This window comes from Triticum aestivum, chromosome 2B, assembly GCF_018294505.1.
Source record: "Triticum aestivum cultivar Chinese Spring chromosome 2B, IWGSC CS RefSeq v2.1, whole genome shotgun sequence".
In the NCBI taxonomy this organism is placed as follows: domain Eukaryota; kingdom Viridiplantae; phylum Streptophyta; class Magnoliopsida; order Poales; family Poaceae; genus Triticum; species Triticum aestivum.
The window spans coordinates 114,989,703-114,997,929 of NC_057798.1; the positions used below are offsets into that span (position 1 = coordinate 114,989,703).

Genomic DNA, 8,227 nt, shown 5'->3' on the forward strand with positions numbered 1-8,227 from the left:
CAAGTGTGGTTGAATTGATAACTCGGCTGCTAATACTTGCAAATATTCTTTGGCTCCCCTTGTGTCGAATCTATAAATTTGGGTTGAATACTTTACCCTCGAAAACTGTTGTGATCCCCTATACTTGTGGGTTATCACCGCCACGCCGATCAAGTCGCCTCCACAAACGGTGTCAACTCCGACGGGTAGCGCGAATGGTGGGGCGTTCCTGGCCGCACCCTCGAAGCAGTCCTCGACCACATCGAGAACGACAACACACCGCGCTTGGAGTACCCGGCGCCCTCGTCCTTCTCTCGCCGTCGCGGTAGTTCCTGCACACCGCGGCGAATGGAGACGGCGACCTCCTCATCGCCGGGCTCCGGTTCCCTTTCCTCCGGGTCACCGGCGCTCCGCCCCGTCAAGCCGGAGCCGCAGGAGACGCCGCTTGGGCGCCGCACCCGCAGTTGCACCCTCGTCATCAACGAGGGCAGCTGCCCCTTCCCTCGTTCCTACCGCCTCATCCGGCCGAAGACGGAGCCGGGGTTGCCCCCCGTGAAGAAGGAGCACGAGGACATGGCCGCCGCCGACGAGACCACCCTCAAGTGGGCGAAGGCGGACTACGTCTGCAAGCAGGTGGAGCGCCAGCGCCGGGCCTACGAGGAGATCAAAGCTCGGCGCCGCGGACGCGAGGAGGGCGGCGTCGTCGTCCTCGACAGCGACGATGAGGACGCGCCCGGGCCGTCCAAGCCCCCGCGGGTTGGCGACCTTGGTCAGGGGTGCAGCAGGGACGACGGCGGCAGCGGCGGGACGCAGGGCGGCGACGAGGACGACGACGGCGGCGGCGACTACACCCGGTTCTACAGGCTCCTCGGCATGTAGAAGGCGGGCGGCGACAGCGGCGTAGTAGGGCTAGGTGTAGTTGTTTTAAATCATGTTTTTTTTGTTTTTTGTACAAATTTAAATGAAATCGCCGAGTTTGGACGGATTTTGTGTCGTGTTTGGCCGATTTGGGGCAACCGGGGGGAGGGGGGCTGGTTCGCCCCACGTCGAAATTAACGCCGCTTCGGCACCAGACGACGCTTTTTCGACATCCTAGGGGGCCGAACAGCTGGAGATGCTCTAAGGCCTTGTACAATGCTAGATGTTTAGGGGGTGCTTAGAAAAATAAACCGGATTTTTCTGAAACACCGGTGCCTATTTCTACAGGAGAGACACCTAGTTAAGTGTACCCTGTACAAATAAGCACCCGTGCTTAAAAAAAGTCTGGTTTATTTCAAGCACCTCCCCTAAACATCTTGCATTGTACAAGGCTTAAATGACCAACCAAGTGCGTTTTTCCAGCTGGAGGGGATTAACAATCCATAGCCCTATTTTACGCTGGTTTTGGCCTAAAAGATGGTCATCCAAGCGGGGCCTTAGGGTAGTCTTTGGTGAGTGGACACACCTGTGAGCGTGGGATAGAGCTAGACCAAGAGAGACCTCTCCGTGGTGGTGATGTCCCAGTAATGCTTATAATTAACAGTTTTGCTAGAACTCATCTAGATGAGATATAATTTGGTCTCATTCACCTTTTATAGCCATTGGATGTGATGCTATAAGATATGTGTGTGCTGACGTGGGTTGTATCTGTTCTTGTTTTCAAAGTAAATGAGACCAAATTATATCTCATCTAGATGAGTTCTAGGTACTTCCATTAATTAACAAATTTGTTTCCAAATTAAGAAACCCACGCTCCCAATCTTATTATCCATTTCATAATAAACACTAAAAATACAAGTCATTGATCAGGTTACCATGGCTGAAAAATTAAGCGATCGAGAGCACAATATCGAATCCTCCCAGATCGGATAGCAGAGAGTCTAATACAATTCGATAGAAACAGTTTCCAACAGGAAACACAACATACAGTTAAAGAAAACACAGCATACATTATTAATTATTACACGTCGTTAATCATCAGCAAGATCATCGAGCTCCTTATACGGCTCTAAAATGGTGAAGTGGCGTGAGGAGAGGCTGACAATATGTCTCAATTCAGAAGCTCCATGTAATTTCAACAAACGCTAGTTTTTTTTTTGTTCTGTGCCTTTTGTGCACCTTGGATCGTTTCATATCTTTACATGCACAATTGCACATTAAACCAACTCTAGTCTTTTTGCAAAAGAAATGCTTCCTTTATTTATTTTTCTTTTCCATTGATCAACATGTCACTAACATGCTATTTTGTGTTTGTAGACGTACGTCCAGTGCTGTTCCAGAAGCCACAGGATGGTGATAAACTCGCCGCCATTACTGAGCTCCCTGGCATGGGAATCCCGGGGACAGTGATCCGCAGCATAAAGCATCATCTCCACCCACACGGAGAAGATGAGTTCCAACGTGTCAGGCCTACCCAAGTGGAGGAGCTGTTTGGCGAGATTGACTGCACACGTGTACAACTCGTCACGTGACCCTTCAAGAACCTCTGGATGCGAATCAAGTTGCTGCGCCTAAGATAGAGGGAAAAAATTAGTGCATGTGGTAAAGTAATTTCAAACAATATAAGATAATTAAATTGAGGGCCTGAACAGCAACATGCACATACCTGCTCATAAGACCAGTTGGCAAGCAGTCTCTCGGCAAGCTTCTCCCTCTGAGCCCGATTGATCCTGGAGCCATTTGGGCCTTCATGGTGAAACAATTCCTTAAGTACTACACAGCACTTATTCCAGCTTCCGGGAGATACCCTCACAGATTTGTCCTCGTTACCTAAGATATGTACCCGCCATATTGTTTCCAGGATCCTGGAGGGCCTAAGATGTACCGTGTTGCGTTCACGGCCAGGTAGCATGTTGGGTTTTGCCACCAGCAGGAACATCATGTAATTGGATAGCACCCTTGTAGCCTCAATAAGCTCTACTTCATGGCCAGCCCTGGATTCCCAGATGAACAAATCAGTTGCGATGTGCCATATAACGATGCTCTCGTCCAACTCAACGTTGAGCACAGTCCATTTGGCAACACCCTTGAACGCTTGCTTCCGCTCCAGGATAAAGCTGCCTCTTGTGGTCATTGTGCTCAAAGGGCCCGGGAGCGTCACAAACCCATTCTGCCGTATCATTTTGAAGAGCAATCCCTTAAGTTGCTGCATCGACAACGAATCAGTGCCACAGAAAGTGCCCGAGAAATGCAGCTTGTTCCACCAGTCCTCCTGCCCTATCTTCGCTGCCAGCTTGCTCCCAAGGCCGGTCCGGTCCCGGGTGCACAGATGGAGCATGTTATACTGCCCAATGGTGCCCCGCCATAGTGCTCCCGCTGTAATCCTCCGCCTTGCGGAGAACGAAACAACATGTCCAACTAGACAATACTGCCCTGCATGCTGATATGACCTCCAGGACCAAAGCCCCGGCCAGCAAAATGTAAGAGATGGCTACATCTGCCCTGTTGTACCCATGATCCCCTCTGCCAAGCCTGAGCCGAAACAAGCACAAGGCAGCTGATGTGCCAACCAGCGAGATGGAATGGATGCAGAACCCATACCATGTGTGGATCAAGGTTTTGGTTACCGAATGGGACATTTTTACCGAGGGGGACCGGTAAATGAGGTTACCACGGTTACCACAAAATTTCAAGAAAATTTCGACCGAATTTCGAATGAAATTTATAATTGAATTTTGAATTCAAATTCTTACAAAATAGATATAGATAGCACTTGAACTTATATTTAACATAAAAGAGCTACTAGCTCAGTGGAACGTTGTCTACGCGCATGCTGTGAGGTGCTGTCAAACTTTACTATACATTGAGCGTTTGAATTCAAAAAATTCAAACAATCGAATTTTTTTGCTAGAAATGCCCATTTACCGAGGGGGACTGAAATATGCGGTAACCACGGTAAATCTCGAAATTTCGAGCGGTAACCAAAACCCTGGTGTGGATCACTGCTGCCTTGGTGTACAGTGTGTCGTACATCAGGGACAGCTCCATCTCCACCAACTTGAATATATCCTCGTCATAGAAAGGTGAGAGACGAGGTGAAGCCGCGTTTGGGGGCTTGGGGCGCATTGCCACCTTGGTATCGTCGAAGCCGGACTTGCAGAAGGCGAACTGGGAGTGCGCTCGGAGCAGGATTTCATCGTCACCCATATCCTGTCTCAATAATTCATAAGGGTTAACCTCCTTACCAGAGCTGCTCTTGTTGTCGTTGGCACGCTTGAGAGCCCATGTCCTCTCACCGTACTTGACAATGCCGGCAACAAACATGGAGATTGAGGCCAGCTGAAGCAAGGTCCCGCTGTCGGCCATGTACTTGTAGAGGACATAAGCAGCTCCAAGAACCTGCACAACAAGGGTCTGCAGGTGGCGCAACCAAAGACGGTTGTCCTCGAGCGCGTAGGCGGTGACGTTGTATGGCCCGCCGAGATGCAGGAGGAGGAAGGGCGCCCAGAACGCGGCCAGCTGGTGCTCACGTGACCCGCTGGTGATGGATAGATGGCTCAGGGTGTATATCGCCGTGGAATCCGCCGACAGGTACGCTAACCAGAGGGCTACCCTCAGCCAGGTGGAGAGGCCACGCCGACGCATCCCTCCGAAGACGAGGAGGAGTACTTGCAGCGCGAAGCTCAGAAGGACAAGGATTTGAATCCCCCATTCCCTCCACAGACGCGACACCCCTCCGGCTGCCATTGCCCCCGCTACTCAAAACAAGAAACAAAAGAGCACATCAGCAACTTGTGCCAACCAGCCCGCTGAAATCTAAAGCTAAAAGACATGCATGGCATGAAGAGCATGGAACTTCGTTGGCAAAAAGAATGAAACGAGACCTAGCTAGTTCTCAAAGATTGAGCAGGACTGGGAAAGCGTGGATCGATGCGTGGGTTTACCTGGATGGATTCCTGCCCGCCTATGGTTGTCCCGTCGCTGCTTGGATTGAGAGGGGAAGGTCGGGTTCGTGCGGATCTGAGGGAGTTCGAGGAAGACAGGGAGAGGGAGTGACTCCACTGTGGAAGTGATTCTAGCGCTAGAGAATGACTTGTCTTCCCCCGTCTCGGCTCCAAGTCCCTCTCTTGAATGGAGAAATGACATTGTGGGTCAGATACGCATTGAAATTGTGGGCCAGCATTAATAGGGGAACAGGGTATGCGTTTGTTTGCGTCCAGCAACGCAAAAAGTCACCACCTCTCTACCCATCGAGTATGCTGTGCGGATCCACTATTCCCCATTGCTGCCAGAGACCTTCTTCCTCCTCCCATCGTCAGTTCGTCACCCACCATGGAAGAGCTCTGTCAGGAACTCTCGTACACTTATTACGCCGTGTTTCCCGTCGTTTGATGCTCGAGGACATCAAATAAGATTCGAAGCGTTCTTCTCTACTGCAATTACGTCCACCAGATCTCAGATTATAAATCTTCGAGTTCTTCTTAGATCCAATCCCTGCCGGGACCTAAGAGCAGCTCCAACGGGCCGATTCAAACGGACGGCGCATTTGTTCGCTTTATGTCCGTTCGGGTCGGTCGTCCGTCCATCGTCCGCCCTGTTTTGCATTTGGATCGGCAATGCGTCCAACGCGCTGATCCATTTTCATATCCGCACTTAAATTTTTAAAAAGGCCCGCGGTCATAGATCATGCCAGCGGTCATGTCTCATGCCGGCACCATGCCAGCGTCAGCATACATTGCCGGCTTTAAAAAATACACCACACAGTTCATGTTGGCGCACTCGCCATCGGCCGGCACACATGCCAACACACAAAAAGGGTTGGGACTTGATGAACATGCAAGCATGAACTTAATGGCACAAAAAAGGACGGCTTCCTACCATACCATGTCTTGCATGCCGATACCGCTCACGGGGCGGGCTTTGACGCTCTCAAGAGTGGCACAAAACTTGTTGCACTCTTGTTGGATCACTCTCCATCGCTTCGAAATGGACACCCACCCACACGTGCTCACAATTTGGTAAGGAGGAAACTTCTTGCGCTCATGAAACTCCGTGTGGACACAAATCCAAAAAGTTGAATGCTTTTGTTCGGCGCCGGTCTTGGGGTCTTGTCCAATGTCCCTCCAACACTTGCAAAGAAGTTTGTCCTCAACCGCCGTGTATGCCTGCATGCGCTTGCTCTTACGCTTCGGCTTCAGCCCGGCGGCTTAGTTGGCGAGCTCGTCCTCAAACAAAGGCTCCACTTCGATGTCGCACTCGTCTTCTTCCTCTTGCCCGTAGTCGTCCGAAAACTCGTGGTCAAGTGGGAAGCCGTCCAGGTCGATGCCGACATGACCACGCATGAAGGCCGACTGATCATAGCCAGTGCCCGGAGTGAACGCCCCGCGGCCGTCCTGGCTTTGTGTCTCCTCGGGGTCATAGCCAGCGGTCGGCGCACTGCCCTCGAAGATGAGGTTCTGCATGTAGTCCTCGTCGCCGGCGGCCGGCATTTCGTCGAACAGGTTGCGGGCGTCCGGTACCACGTCGGCCGGTGATGTCTACTACACAACCTTCTTCTTGTAGACGTTGTTGGGCCTGCAAGTGCACAGGTTTGTAGGACAGTAGCAAATTTCCCTCAAGTGGATGACCTAAGGTTTATCAATCCGTAGGAGGCATAGGATGAAGATGGTCTCTCTCAAACAACCCTGCAACCAAATAACAAAAAGTCTCTTGTGTCCCCAACACACTCAATACTAGTAAATTGTATAGGTGCACTAGTTCGGCGAAGAGATGAAGATACAAGTGCAAAAAAGATAGTAGATATAGGTTTTTGTAATCTAAAATTATAAAAACAGCAAGGTAACAAGTGGTAAAAGTGAGTGTAAATGGTATTGCAATGATAGAAAACATGGCCTAGTGTTCATACTTTCACTAGTGAAAGTTCTCTCAACAATAATAACATAGATAGATCATATAACAAGCCCTCAACATGCAACAAAGAGTCACTCCAAAACCACTAATAGCGGAGAACAAACGTAGAGATTATGGTAGGGTACGAAACCACCTCAAAGTTATTCGTTCGGATCAATCTATAAAAGAGTTCGTACTAGAATAACACCTTGAGACACAAATCAACCAAAACCCTAATGTCACCTAGATACTCCATTGTCACCTCAAGTATCCGTGGGCATGATTATACGATATGCATCACACAATCTCAGATTCATGCAACCAACATAAAAGTACTTCAAAAAGTGCCCCAAAGTTTCTACCGGAGAGTCAAGAACGTGTGCCAACCCCTATGCATAGGTTCATGGGTGGAACCCGCAAGTTGGTCACCGAAACATACATCAAGTGGCACATGATATCCCATTGTCACCACAGATAAGCACGGCAAGACATACATCAAGTGTTCTCATAAAAGACTCAATCCGATAAGATAACTTCAAAGGGGAAACTCAATTCATCACAAGAGAGTAGAGGGGAAGAAACATCATAAGATCCAACTACAATAGCAAAGCTTGGGATACATCACGATCATGCCATAGAGGGAACACGAGAGAGAGAGAGAAAGAGATCAAACACATAGCTACTGGTACATACCCTTAGCCCCGAGGGTCAACTACTCCCTCCTCGTCATGGATAGCACCGGGATGATGAAGATGGCCTCCGGTGATGGGATCCCCCTCCGGCAGTGTGCCAGAACAGGGTCCCGATTGGTTTTTGGTGGCTACAGAGGCTTGCGGCGGCGGAACTCCCGATCTATCTTCTGTTCTGGAAGTTTTAGGATACGTAGGTATATATGGGTGCAGGGGTACGTCGGTGGACCTTCGGGGTGCTCACGGGGTAGGGGGCGCGCCCGGGGGGGGGGGGTGTCCCCCACCCTCGTGGGCAGCCCGGGACTCCCCTGACGTGCACTCCAAGTCCATCAGGTTGCTTTCCTTCTAAAAATAACTTCTCTAGTTGATTTCGTTCCGTTTTGACTCCGTCTGATATTCATTTTCCTCGAAACACTGAAATAGGCATAAAACAGCAAATCTGGAATGGGCCTCCAGTTAATAGGTTAGTCCCAAAAATAATATAAAAGGGGATAATAAAGCCCAATATTGCCTAAAACCGTAGATAAAGTAGCATGGAGCAATCAAAAATTATAGATACGTTGGAGACGTATCACCCGACATCTGCCGCGCGCATTTCCTCGCGCCTCTGGATGACGAGCCACCGATACCGGTGTGGCGTTGAGGTCGATGGGTGCGGGCGCGGGCGTGGAAGGTGCCACCACGCTCACGTCGGGCGAGCACTCCACGAAGAGGCACGAGGCCTGCGGGTACACGTGGAAGCCGGGTATCCG

General features: G+C 50.2%; 1 pseudogene; it reads right to left on the reverse strand.

The window, feature by feature from the left end:
* Positions 1 to 1,927: 1,927 nt before the first annotated feature.
* On the reverse strand, positions 1,928 to 5,158 carry LOC123043803 (uncharacterized; annotated as a pseudogene).
* Between the last annotated feature and the right edge of the window lie 3,069 nt (positions 5,159 to 8,227).